This window comes from Canis lupus, chromosome 16, assembly GCF_048164855.1.
Source record: "Canis lupus baileyi chromosome 16, mCanLup2.hap1, whole genome shotgun sequence".
Classification (NCBI taxonomy): Eukaryota; Metazoa; Chordata; class Mammalia; order Carnivora; family Canidae; genus Canis; species Canis lupus.
Window position 1 is genome coordinate 44,360,791 of NC_132853.1, and position 13,991 is coordinate 44,374,781.

General features: G+C 35.5%; 1 protein-coding gene and 1 long non-coding RNA gene across 6 annotated transcripts in view; one reads left to right on the forward strand and one right to left on the reverse strand.

Annotated features, from left to right (window-relative positions):
* Positions 1-13,991, forward strand: part of LOC140606909 (uncharacterized) — a 183,013-nt gene that overhangs the window by 157,921 nt on the left and 11,101 nt on the right. Inside the window, exon 5 of one of the 4 annotated variants that reach the window (XR_012009119.1) lies at positions 5,966-7,775. The exons of the other annotated variants lie outside the window; for them this stretch is intronic. This is a non-coding gene — a long non-coding RNA (uncharacterized lncRNA). Of the gene's footprint in view, positions 1-5,965; positions 7,776-13,991 lie in introns of those variants that run through there. 4 annotated transcript variants of the gene reach the window in all.
* The window catches only part of KCNJ16 (potassium inwardly rectifying channel subfamily J member 16), a 203,573-nt gene that overhangs the window by 129,353 nt on the left and 60,229 nt on the right, over positions 1-13,991 (reverse strand). For both annotated transcript variants that reach the window (XM_072780989.1, XM_072780990.1), the window contains 3 exons: positions 13,294-13,390; positions 7,270-7,431; positions 1,006-1,218 (listed from right to left, as the gene is read on the reverse strand). The gene's annotated coding sequence lies outside the window, so the exon portion shown is untranslated. The remainder of the gene's footprint in view (positions 1-1,005; positions 1,219-7,269; positions 7,432-13,293; positions 13,391-13,991) is intronic.

A 13,991-nucleotide genomic window follows, 5' to 3' on the forward strand; every position in this document is an offset into this window, starting at 1 on the left:
CATCACCCAGGCTTGGATTCTGAGAGAAAGCATATCTCAAAAGACATGTCTCAAAGGATTAGATGTAACTCCCTATTTAGGGTTGCAGTTTTGCCTTGAACTATACTCCAGGACACAGGCCTTTAGAAATACTTCCTCATTTTAGTGACAAGTCCAAAGAGCCCTTGAGTGATGATCAAAATCAAGGATTTGATTCTTGAATGGTCACCTATCATCTCTTTGCCCTTTGACATAGCCCTGAACCTAGCCTCCCATTTGCAAATACATCCTTTCTGTTATCAGGGACATTAGGAAGGTCTGTTGATTGTTCTTGGGAAACCTAGTCCATTCTTTGAAGAAACAAACTCAATGTTACCTTTCTATCCATTGTGGCATTCTCTTAATATATGAAGAACAGCAACACTGAAAATGCGAATGGTTGAAGGCTTTAGAAAATGGAACATTTTTAAGTGCCAAGCATGATCACAAGGCATTTAGGGCATTTAAATTTCCATCCAACACAATTCACTTAATACTACATAGTCAATGCCACATGAATTACCCTTCAGTTCTTTCTCTTATAAGGCCTATCTCAATTAGGTCATTTTCCCCCAGCTTTGAACTTTTAAGGCAAAAGAGAAAGATAAAATCTGTGGGTTACTTTTGTAACAAGTTATGTTCTTTCTCAATGAATTTTCCATGACATCTGTTTAGGAAAATCTCAGAATATACCAAAATGAGATAATGATGGGGTTTTATATTTATCAAAGGCTGCCTTACCCCCACGCACAAATAAGCTAACTCCCCATTGCACGGAAGGACACTTTTGCATGCCCAGAGGCACAGTCAGTGAAAGGGGGAAACTAAGAAAGGGAAGTTGGTTCTGGTGAAAGAGACCTCTCTGCATCCTCCCCCCAAAGCTGGATCCATCTGAACTTGGCATTTCTGACATTGCCATCAATATGGATAGCCATTGCTCTTCTTTGAATAGACAAGTCCCCCCCCCACTTTGCTCATGATATTTACTTGCTTTATTTGTTCTGCTCCCAGGTTGGGCTTGAAAATAAATTCTAGTAAACTTCTTGATGAGCAGGTATTTTCAGAGGGAGACTCATGATTCAGAAAGATGAGACTTTTCTCTTGACCCTTTTGTGCTTGTCCCAAGTAGGAGCTGATTCAGGCAGAGCTCATCTCCATCAGTGAGAATGTGCTGAGAACCTTTTAAGTCAAGACTGCACCCTGGGGGAAAAAAAAAATACTTGTGATCAGATGTGTGCTTTTTTCCCTTGATGTTTTAAAATGTTACTTGATTTATTATTGTGATAATTAAGAGGGATAAAACCCAATTCTACTTTGTGGAATAGCAGGAAATTATTTGATCTTCATTTTAGCTGTAAGTTCTCTAGAAATGCAGATTTCTAGTTGTGGCCACTGGTCATATTTTGAGATATTTATGTATGCATTTTTCTCACCTCTGTTAAAGAAGAGATTATATTTAAGATTAATTTCAGGCTATATTTTTGTCCAATGCCCCTTGAGAATAGATTGCATTTTTTCCCTCTCAACTTCTCCACAGTTTCAGTGAAGGTATTCCTTGGTGCTGTCTTGTGTTTATTTCTGTAATCCTCCCAATATTCTCTCATTCGCTCCTTCACCATTAATATTATCCTTCTAGTAATGCCCAACACTTACCTAAATCTATGCCTCAAACTGACATTTTACTTTTATTTTTTTTATTTTTTGTTTTTTTTGACATTTTACTTTTAATTCCATCTTGGATTTCTACTTGCCTATTGGACCTAAAGATCTGTGTCTTGAAACCACTGCTTCATTCTGATTCCCTTCTTCCTGTTTGGGATGCCCCATCATTCCAGAAACTCAGAAAGCCAACCTCTTGTCTTTTGAACCTCTCTCAACATCTAACTCAGGAAATGCCTTTGTGCTATATGGATTCCCCCACCCTCCCCATGCACAATGTATTTTACTCCTTTCCTTTCTGAGCACTTAATATCATCGAGTGCTATTTCACACACTTGGGCATCAAGAGCCTCCCTTAAGTAAGCTCTCGTCAGTCCATCCACATCCCAGACATCCCAATGACTACTAGATTAACTTGTCTAAAATTCTACTTTAACAGACTATTTTCCTATCCGAAATACCAAGTGGCTCAATGTGAATATCCATATGCTACTCATTTCAGGAAAGTCCAATGCCCTAGGACCTTTTCTCATGGCTCAAAGCAGATGGACCTGTGTTTTTTTCTTTTCTTTCTTTTTTTTTTTTTTTCAACTGAAATATAGTTGAAACACAACATTACATTTGTTTTAGGGGTCCAAGTTATTCAACAACTCTATACCTTATGCTGTGCTCACCACAAACATGGCTACTATCCATCATTGTACAACATTATTAGAGTACCACGGAGTATATTTCCTAAGCTGTACCTTTTATTCCAAACTTGTATTTTATCAAGACCTGTATTTGTATCCTTTCATTTCCTTATATATACCCTACACATCTACTAAATGTTTGCTTTCAACCCCCCAGAATGGCTTATCTTTGGATACCACACCTTAATCCGTATTCTCTCCATCATGAATTGCTGTTCAATATATTTACCAATTGAAATCTAATCCTTCTCTTTTGAATTCATTCTCAACTTTAGTGAACATCAGGGTAAATTAAAATCATGATTTTAAAAATTATACTTCCTTGTTCAATCCCAGAATTTTGATTGAATAGATCTATAATAGAACCCAGGAATCTATATTTTTAACAAGTTCATCCAACTTATTCTCATACAAATGATCTTGGGATCAAAAAACTCTGAGAAACATTATAAGGCCCTGAAAAAAAAAACAGAATACGTAAAAACTTCCCACTTGTTGAAAATATTTTACTTTTATTGGAATATGTTAAGCATTTATTCTATCTGTGGAGGAGTCGATCTTCCGTCACACAGCAGCTTCAGTTAGCATCCTGATGTCATCACTACTTAGTTATGTCACCTTGGGAAAATCACTTAATGCCTCAGATACCCCTTTCTAATATGCAGAATGAGTCAAATAATAGCATCTACCTAATAACATTGCTTTGACATAAGAGAAGCAGTATGCCCAGGTTGTGGCACAGAGCAAATAATTACATATTACCTAGTATTATATTTCTTATTATGGTTCCTAGATCGCAATGATTTTTATGGCTTTAGATTCTGGTCTGTACTTCCCTTTTTACCCATTGTTAAGCCTCAGGGTTTTTTGTGAATATGGCCTTTCTCTTTAATAGAGTATAAGTCCCTCAAACAAAACAAGCTCAGTAACTAAGTTACTTTATTTTGCTTATATTACACACTTAACTTTGAATAGAGCAAATGTTCAACAAATATTCTACATGGATTAATTCAGAAATTTTGTGAAAATGAGCTATGAGATGGAAGTATATTTTGAGCAAGTTAAAATACAAGTACACATTAGAGAATTTTAAAACTGTATGGGTCACAGCTCCTATGATGGTGACACAGTTTTCCACTGTCAGTGGGTGGCAGAGCTGGGATTGAAACACAAGTCTCTAGACCCTTCCAGAACCTCTACCACAACTGCTAGCAGTGTTTTCCAACCAAGAGTTCAAAAGTCAGATTAAAAAGTTTGTAAAGTCCTCTGAAGACATTCACACAGAGAATAGAATATGCACATTTACTCTTCTGGGTAACTAACTGAGTTCCAGTAGAAGTAGTAGACACATAGATTCCTTATAAACTGCCTTTATGGAAAAGTATATAAAGCCAAGTATACAGAGTATAGCTTAAAACAAAGGGTGTCTATGAAGAGCACCAGAGCCAGGTCCTTACTCCTTTAAAACTCAGACTGCTTCCTCAATAGAGTAGCAGATTTTTTGGTCTTCACATGCTGTGCCCTACTTTTCTAGTAGTACAGGAAGTAGACTAAGAAAAAGAAACTCTGTGGGGCCCATGAGCTGGCAAACAAACAAACAAAATGACTCTATGTCTAGAAATGGGTTTCAAACTCTAAAGTCCTTGGTCCATCCAGGATATCTTGTGTCTGTAATGTCAAAACTAATATGAGAAAAGAATGTAGACAAAGCCCAGAAGTCTGGCAGCTGCTTATTTCCTATTTGAAGCTATGATAATTCCTATCTGCATGATTAAAACAAATGTTTGAGAACTCTCAGTGATATCTCATTGATCAGACACCACTAAGCAAATATTGACACCAGAAATGATGAAATAGTCCCATGATCTAGCCATAACAAGCCTCCAAAATTATTGATTCAATTCCACAGCATTTCCCAATTTTCATCCACAATGTAATATTGGATATCCAGCCAAAGTTCCTTTTAATTATCTTTAGAAAATCAAACACTTTATACTTCCTTGAGTGTTTATCCCACAATCTCACAATCTCTTGAACTTAGATTTTCCTTGTAGAGTGCCTACTTTTTTTAAATTATAGCTTTATCCAATATTCATACTTATTTTACTTTCTTCTACCATGTTATATTATTCTCATTTAATATTATAATCTTTGTTTCTGCATTGTTGCTTTTTCCACCAAAGACAGACGTGGATCATGACATCATGAAACATAGCAATCAGCACTGAGATTCTATTGCAAAGATACATAGCTTGCAAAAATTTTCCCAGCTATATATACCTGTTTCCTCAAAAAGGGTAAGAGAGAAAGGAGGGAGTCAACTCCCTATCTCTTATGTAACAGCCAATATTTATCATGTCAGGCCACTGGGAAGATTTTTCAGCAAATATGGATCATCATCTTGACAGTCCTTACTGGGGGAACTCTAGAAGGCAGAAGAAGCCCCTCAAGAAACACTGAATTATCAAATGGGGGAAAAGGCTGCATTCACTGGCAAAGAGTCATTTTTTTTCTCATTCTTTCCACAATACTTTTTGATTACCCCTTATGCACAAACCCCTGTGTTCATGAAACTTAAATTCTTTGGGTGATACATCTGCCAGAGTCCCGGAGAGAAAAAATGTCACACTCAATTTATAGTAATTTGAGAAGGAATTATTAGCAAAGTTGTAGGGAAGGTTCATAGAAAAAACACACACACAGAAAGAGGGTAGTGCCCAGAGCTAGTAATATCCAAATTGTTATTATCTATGCCTAAATGGACGAGAGATGGGACAAATTACTGAATTTTGGTAGGAGCATCCTGCATAAGGACTGCCAGAAGAGGATGATGTTGAGGGGTAGAGGGAGGAGGGGCACATGCAGTTGAGACAGATCCCATAGAGAGGACACTCAGGGATAAAGAAAATGACCACAGTACTCTTGCTGTGGGCTCCCATTGGCTGAACACAAATGGAGCTCAGAGGACTTGATAGAATTTATACGGGCCAGCTTCCCAGGGCACAGAGCAACATGGAGAAGGGTGGAGAGTGTTTGCAGAAGGCGGCCATAAGATAAGTGGCCCAAGAGGCAACACTCACTGTGCTTCTCCACTCTCATTGAACAAAAACCTCATCTTGTTTTAAGTAGTAGAGTAAGTCCAGATACCCAGTTTGGACTTATGAATAGAATATTCTGCATATTTTGCACTCTGCTGGGATGGGGCATATTCTCCTTTTGTATGATGTGCTAGTTTCCATGGTAGGATCTGCCAAAAAAAGGGAGGGGGTAGGGGAGAACAATGCCTAAAATCTGGATCCTATGAACCAAAGAAATGTTCTGATGTGTATAATTAACCTTTAGAAACCTAAAAATGAAGAGTTTGGTGGACAGAGTCTAGGCAGTCTCATGACCCTGGCATTTAGGTGTTCATGCCTTTGTAAAATCTGCTTCCCTTAAGTACTGGCAAGAACTATGACTTGCTTCTAACCACAGAAAATGCAGAACGTGGCTGGGCTGTCACTCCTGTGATTATGTCAATTATATGACAAAGGTGGTGATGTCATTGCCATGATTACATTATATAAAACTAACTTGCTGTTTTACTGTTGCTAAAGACTTTCTCACTTGCTGGTTTTGGAAGAGGAGTTCTGTGAAAGAGCCACGTGGCAAGAACTGTGGCAATCTCTTGGAGCTAAGAGCAGCCTCTGGCAAATAGCTAGTGAGCAGCAAAGGACCTCAGTCCTCCAACCATGAAGAGATGAATTCTGTCAACAATCTGAGTGGCTTTGATAGTGGACCCATCCCTAGTCAAGCCTCCAGATGAGAACTCAGCTCTGGCTGACACCTTGATTGTAGCTTTTCAGAGAACCCAGCTAAGTAAGCTATGTCCAGACTCCTGAACCACAGAACCTTGTAAGATAATAAATGTGTGTTGTTTTAAGTCACAAGAATTGTGGTCATTTGTAATGCATTGATAGAAAACGAATATAAATATGTATTTTATTTTTCCATATTGTATTATTTATTAGTTCCTTATAATAACTCTCCCAAATTCCCTACAACTTAGGCCTTGTGACTCATTCATTATTTTAATCAATCAATGTAGGCTTTATCATTTATAAGCTGTTCTTGTAAGCATCAAATCAAGTGTTCATTGAGATAGGCTGATGTTATTGGTCTTAGATAAGAGACAAGGAAACAGAGTCTGTAAGGTATGAATTGACTTACCCAAGGTTAACCAACTACTAAATGGCAAATTTTGGTTTTGGTGCCAGGACCTTGACTATAAATCTCAGACCATCCTACTCTACACTTCATCTTCCTTATTTTTGTCTTAGATAATTAAAGCATAGTCCAAATGGACCATACTTGCTATCTTTATAAGGGCCAGTTATATTAATTCTGTTCCCCATGATGGCAAAATGTCTTCCCTTTACCTCAAAAATGCATGTGTTACTGGCCCAGGAGTAAAAATGTATGCCAGCAGGGATAAGCGCATGGAAAATTCAAAGGCCTCCTTCTGCTAATCATGGCTCAGTAGCAGCATCCTTATCTAAGATCAGGTTTTATTTATTTATTTATTTTTCTAATACTCTGGTTTCTCTTCAGATCATATAAATCTTTCGCCTTTTACTAAGATCAGGTTTTAAACTGCAGATAGGAGTGTTATTATCATCAGCAGCAAAGACATAAGGCCAACATTTAAAAATATGTATTACAATGCCTACCCAGGCTTATTTTTTTTTAAATAGCTGAAAATAAAAGGGTTTTGGCAAAACACTTTATAAGAAGGTTCCAACTCTAAACCTTAGTAGTAACCAAAACAGATGGCAATATTAACAAATAGATTTAAAAAAAAAAAAAAAGCTTTTCTCTGGAGAGAAATATTTGGAAGTGAGGCAAAGGACTTAGAATTTACCTCTTTGTGAATGGCTAATGGTGGAATTCTATCTGTGAGGTCTGTTGCTGGTTTGATCCAAAGGCCAACAAATGGGGCACAAGGCAATCTCTTTTGAAATGGAGCAGAGCATTTTCTACAGTGGGGATCAAAGGCACGAGTACAAGTCATCAAAGTGGGCACCTGTAATAATATAAATGAGTGATTAAAGTGGTCCCACCCTTGTGTTTCACATTAGTCCCTTTGAATAGTGGTCATTAACATTTCCCGCACATTTATCTCTTTACTTAAACCTATTCGTATCACTGAAGCTGTGGGAGATTAAGAATAATTTTATAACAAATAAAGGATTGTTTAATGTTTGCCAAACATTTAATAAGCTTCTAGAAAATATCCTGTGTTAGTTCAGCTCAGAATTTGGCCCAAGATGAGAGGGTTTTGTATGATTGTTGGTTGCTTATTTTTCTGAACCTACATTTTAAATGACAGCAGGTTTGGAAATAAATGTGATTCAACCTTGGAATGCTCTTGCTATGTGTCTGCGTGTCTTTTATCAGGGCCCTTGATTAGAAGGAGAAGAGAAGTGAGTCTTTTTTGTTCCATTTCTCCCTGTTATTATATTCATTATGAATCTTTCCCTTTCTTTCCGCCAATTAGGACCTGTCCCAAGATGGCGGGACCTCCAGAGTACTAGAGCTGCCTCACATGCGTGACTCTTTCCAGAAATCACTTGGCTTGAAATTCAATCCCCCCCTACTTTTTTTTTTTTATAAGGAAACAGTTCCACTGAATTCCAAAGCATTTATATTCAGAGTTTGTATGACTTAGGGATTTATTATCAACAGAAAATGAGAAAGGTCCCATTTTCACCCTTAAACAAACAGCCTCACTGGGTACCAAAATATTTGAAATGATTAGCCATTGCTTCTTGTCCAACAGGGAAGCTTCTTACAACAGTGTCAGTTCTGTAGGATAAAGCAGCTGGTATGGACTTGGAGTCTAATCCTAAATACCAGTTACTAGTTCTATGGGTTTCAATATATCGAATAACCTCTGCAGGTCTATTTTCCTAATTTGTAATAGAGGTATACTAATCATGGCTTCTTGAGGCCAAGAAAAGAGTTGGAAAAATAGTATCCAAAGCTTTCCTTACCTCCCCTTACCCCATCCAGAACATAGGGAGTTATTTAACTATTATTTAGCTATTATTTCAGAACTAAAAACTTCGTGCTTTCTTCTGATTGCTTTTTTAATTGCTCCATCAACTCTCTTTGGTTTGCTTTTATTATTAAAATAGCTCCATGCTAAACCTGTGGGGGTCTACATAGTCAAAGGAGCTGTAAAGAGCTGGAGAAGTACCAGCTTATTCTGGTCACTTATTTGCTTTGAAATGTAGGTATATTTTTATTGGTTTCCCCACATTTACCTTCAAAATAATTTTGAGGGTTGCTATCAGAGTAGAGCGGCAAGTTGATAGCAACTCTGTGCATTCTTTCTTTTAAGATTTTTATTTTTAAGTAATCTCTACTCCCACCTTGGGACTCAAACTCACAATCCAAGAGTCAAGAGTCACACACTCTTCTGACTGAGCCAGCCAAACGCCCCTAATTTTGCTCATTCTTGAAGAGTGTTTTTATGAAGCATTTGGTACATAAAGCATTCAGTGCATTTTTGTTCATGAAATGAATAAATATCCTAAATGGTCACATTTAATTAATAACCATGGTATCCAGTACATTAAACCATTACATCTTTTATTAAAAATATTTTACAATTAATAATGTAATTTAAATTAAATGCCTAGTTTTATTTTTTATTATTCAAAGGTCAACAAGTTAGCCATATCATGACATTTTTGCTGTCATCATTACAATTTAGGGAGAAGTGACATCTCTATAATATTGTTTATTCTAATGAATGAATCTGTTATACTTTTCTATTCATTTTATCTTTTTTATTATCTTTTAATAAATTTTTATATTTTGCTCTTAGACATTATTTTGTTTATTCTTGGGAACTTTATACTTTTTTAAATCATAAGATAATCTTTGTTAAATAGACTTTTGATTTTGGAATACTTTTAGATTTACAGAAAAGTTGCAATGATAGTACAGAGAGTTCTTATGAGAACCCCTCATAGTTTCAGTGCCCATAAAGTTATCATCTTACATTACTCTGGTATATTTGTCAGAACTAAGAAATCAACGTTGGAACATTATTATTAACTAAACTCCAAACTTTATTCAGATTTCAGCACTTGTTTGTTTTTTCTATTAATGTCCTTATTCTGTTCCAGGATCTCACTCAGGATAACACATTGCATTTAGTTGTCATATCTCCTTACTCTCCTCTGGTCTATGACAGTTTCTCAGCTTTTCCTCATCTTTTTATGACCTTGATAGTTTTGAGGAGTATCGGTCAAGTATTTTGTAGAATGCTCTAGAGTTTAGGTTTACCCAATGTTTCTTTTCATAACTGGACCTGGGCTATGAGGTTTAGAAAGAATACCACAAAGATAAAAAGTACTCTTATCATCATATAATATCATTGGGTCCAAGAATTCCACATGACATCACCATAATGTTAACCCTGATCATTTGGCCAAAGAAGTGTAAAGTTAATATTTTTCTCTCTCACTCTCTGTTCTTTGGAAATGAATCTGTAAGATTCACCTCCTGGAAGGGAGAGTATCTACATGTGATGTTTGGAATTATTTTATGGGGAAAATTTTGTCTTTTTTCCATTTATTTATTTCCATCATTGATTTATATCAGTATGGATCCATGTACATTTATTTTATACTCAACACTACATTGCATATTTTGTGGCTCAACTCATTCCAACTTTGGCCATTAACTATATAATAATTGGGTTTTTTAAAGTTGTTTTAATAGATGTGTAGTCAGGGATCCCTGGGTGGCGCAGCGGTTTGGCGCCTGCCTTTGGCCGGGGGCGTGATCCTGGAGACCCGGGATCGAATCTCACGTCGGGCTCCCTGCATGGAGCCTGCTTCTCCCTCTGCCTGTGTCTCTGCTTCTCTGTCTCTCTCTGTGTGACTATCATGAACAAATAAATAAAATAGTTAAAAAAATAGATGTGTAGTCATATTTCATCGAGATTTAATTTACACTTTGCTAATAACAATGATGACAAACATCCCTTCATGTGTTTATAAGCTGCAATATTTCCTTTTCAATAAAATTTCTGTTCATTTTATTTGCACATTTTCTAAGTGAACTTGTTTTGTTTTGTTTTCAATGTTGGGGTTTGAGAGTTTCTTTTCTATATTCTAAGTTCAAGTCCTATACTGGATATTGAGTTTTTTCTTAATATTTTTTTGAGAGAAAGAGAGAGAGAGAGAGAGAGAGAGAGAGAAGGGGAGGGGCAGAGAGAGAGGGAGAGAGAGTATCCTAAACAAGATCCACACTCAGCAGCACAGAGCCAGACACTGGGCTTGATCTTATAACCCTGAGATCATGACCTGAGCTGAAACCAAGAGTCAGATGCTGCCGACTGAGCCACCCAGGCAGCTCCAGTGTTGGATATTGTTACTTAAAAATATTTTCTCCTAGTCTTTAAATTTTCATCCCCTTAAAATAATCTTTCCCAGAGCAAAAATTTAATTTTGAGGAAATCTAATATAATTTTTTTCTTTTATGGATCATGCTTTTGGTGTCATGCCTCTGAACTCTTTGTTTAGCCCTAGGTTCTATAATTTTTCTATGGTTTATTCTCAAGTTTTTCTAGTTATACATTAAAATCCATTAATTTTTTGTTAATTTTTCTATAAAGTATTAGATTTAGATTAGCATTCATTCATTTGTCTTTCAATGTTTGTTTTAGCACTATTTGTTGAAAAGACTGGCCTTTGATTGAACTGCTTTTGCAACTTTTTCAAAAATCAGTTGGCATATTTGTCTGGTTCTGGGTTCTCTCTTCTGTTCCACTGACCTATATGTCTATGCCTCCCTCAATATCACATTCTCTTCTTGTTGTAAACAGACCAGAAATCTTAACTTTGGGTAGAATGATCCCTCCCAGTTTATTCTTTTTCAAAATTATTTTTAGCTATTCTTGGGCCCATGCTTTGCCATATAAATTTTAGAGTGAGCTTCTCCATATTTGCAGAAAATATTACTGGAGTTTTGATATGAATTGCATTTACCATAGAGATCAGATTGGGGAGAATTGGTATTTTGACTATATTGAGTCCTTTCCTTGGCTTGGTTGTCTTACCATTTACTTAGATGTCCTTTGATTTATATCAGTGTTTTTATCATTTTCAGCATGCATTTGACATTTCCAGTGATTTATAGTTTTCAGGTTATATTTCTAGATTTTTTTGAAAATTCCTCTTTTTGAGTAATTATAAATAGCTATGTATTTTAATTTGGGTTTTCATATATTCGTTGCAAATATATAGAAATACGGTTGCTTTTTGTGAGATTTTATATCCTATGATTTTGCTAAACCCATTATTAGTTTGGGATTGTTTTTGTTTTGCAGGTCCTTTGGCATTTTCTATGAATACAATCTCATACTTTGAAAATAGGAACAATTTTAATTTTTTCTCTCCAATCTATAATGCCCCCCCCCCCATTTTTTCTTGTCTTATTGCACTGGATAGAACTTCCAGTATAACATTCTGTTAAATAAGAATGGTTGGAGCAAACATTCTTGCCTTGTTCCTGATCTTAGGAAAACTCATTCAGCTTTTCACTGTTAAGTATGATGCTATATCTTTGGTTTTGTACATGCTTTTTAGCAAATTGAGGTTATTCTCCCTCTATTTCTTGTTTCTGGAGAATATATGTATACTCTCTTATAATCTACCAATGAATATGATCATGTAATTTTTCTTCTTTAGCGATTGATAGAGATCAAATATATGAAAAATTTAACACTCATTTGTTATATATGTATATTATATATACTCTCCCAAAACAAGAAATAGAGGGGAATATCCTCATAAAAGGAATAATTATGTCTAAATCTAACATATATATATATATATATATATATATATATCCTATGATTTACAAACTACTGAAAATGTTAAGTGTATGTGAAAAATAATAAAATACTGGTAAAAGAAAAGAACATCTAAATAAATGGAGAGACAACTATGTCAACAGGAAGACTCAACCCAATAAAAATCCAATTCTCCCCAATTTGATCTATAGGGTTAATGCTCCGATTTAAAAATATTTAACTGCATAGTATAACTGGAATAAACCCCACTTGAGTATGGTGCATAATTCTTTTTATATATTGCTGGATTCAGGTTGCTAAATTATTTAAAGGAATTTTAGGTCTAAGTTCACATGAGATACTGTTTTGTTTTGTTTTGTTTTTTCCTTTTCCACCTGCACTGTCTAGCTGTGATATCAAGGTAATTTGGGCCTCATTAAAGGAATGAGAAAGTACTTCTTCATCTTTTGTTTTCTGGAAGAGATTTTAAAGAATCGCACTAACTCTTCTTTAATTGTTTGAGAGAACTCTAAATATTGGAGTGACCTGTATCTCAGTCATAAAACTTTGATTCATAAAAATACAGGATCAGAAACATTGAGAAAAAGTACAGTTACTTTATTCAATGGTTAGTTTCAGTTTATTAAACTGTTCATTCATGCGGTCTAAAGAGAATTTCAATAAAGAGATAAAATTCAGGGACAACTGCTTCAACAAGTAAATTCTCTTGAATTCAGAAAACCCAAATAATTAATCTGTGTGCCAAATTCCATGTTCACATATTTTCTATTTCAAATGTAGGTTAAATATAACACTTGAGATATTACGAAGAAGAGAACTTGGCCCAGAGAAAGCTGCTACATTAAGTCAACATTCCTTCTTAGATTGAAACTTGGTTCACATTCTGAGTAATGCACCCAGGACAACATAGGTCATTGGGAAATTTCCTAAAATCAGATTTTTTTGCATGATACATTCCCCCAAAGTGAATAATGGTTGGCTTCCAGAGCCAGATTTTTCAAGAATGACTTTTTCTAACACATAATAAAAATGCAACCCCATCTTCTTACTTACCTTGAATACCTTCGTTGCTACATACATGGCTTTATTTTCAATATATTGCTTTCTTGACTACTTCTCTGAGTGAGCTTTCTCATCAAGATCAATATGCCTGTAGCATGAAAGGAAGAAAACAAGGCATTGAGAGAAGATGGAAAACCTGTCCCAGTGAGATACTTGTTGGCTGGCTCTTGGAGACAGCTATACATAAGGTTGTACTACCAGCAAATATATTGAAAAGTAGTGATAAGAGTATACATGAAACAAGCCCAGCAATAATGTTCCCCAACTAAGATCTGAGATCTCCTGGGTGATAGGTAGAAAGCAAAAATGATTTCTGTCAATAATGAACAGGCAGCCCACATATTAAAATCAGTTTTCAAAGTAGACACATGTCTTACATATTGCAAGAATTATAAGGCAGGGAAGAAAACTATTTTTAAGTTAATCCTCAGTTTCTTTAAGGAAACCAAAGAGCTTAGAGAATTATATCTGAAAGACATACTATATATTCATCTACATTAAATATATAGATAGATAAATACTGAAAGAATATAGTTTATATAATAGTATATAGTTTAATCTATATCTAGATGGATAGATAGGTAGACAGATAGATAGATTATCTAAGATAGTATCTTAAGCCTTGGAAGTATTAATATCTTTCTCTTTGGTTTAGTATTAGTTTAGGGTTTTTGTTTTATTTTTTTCCA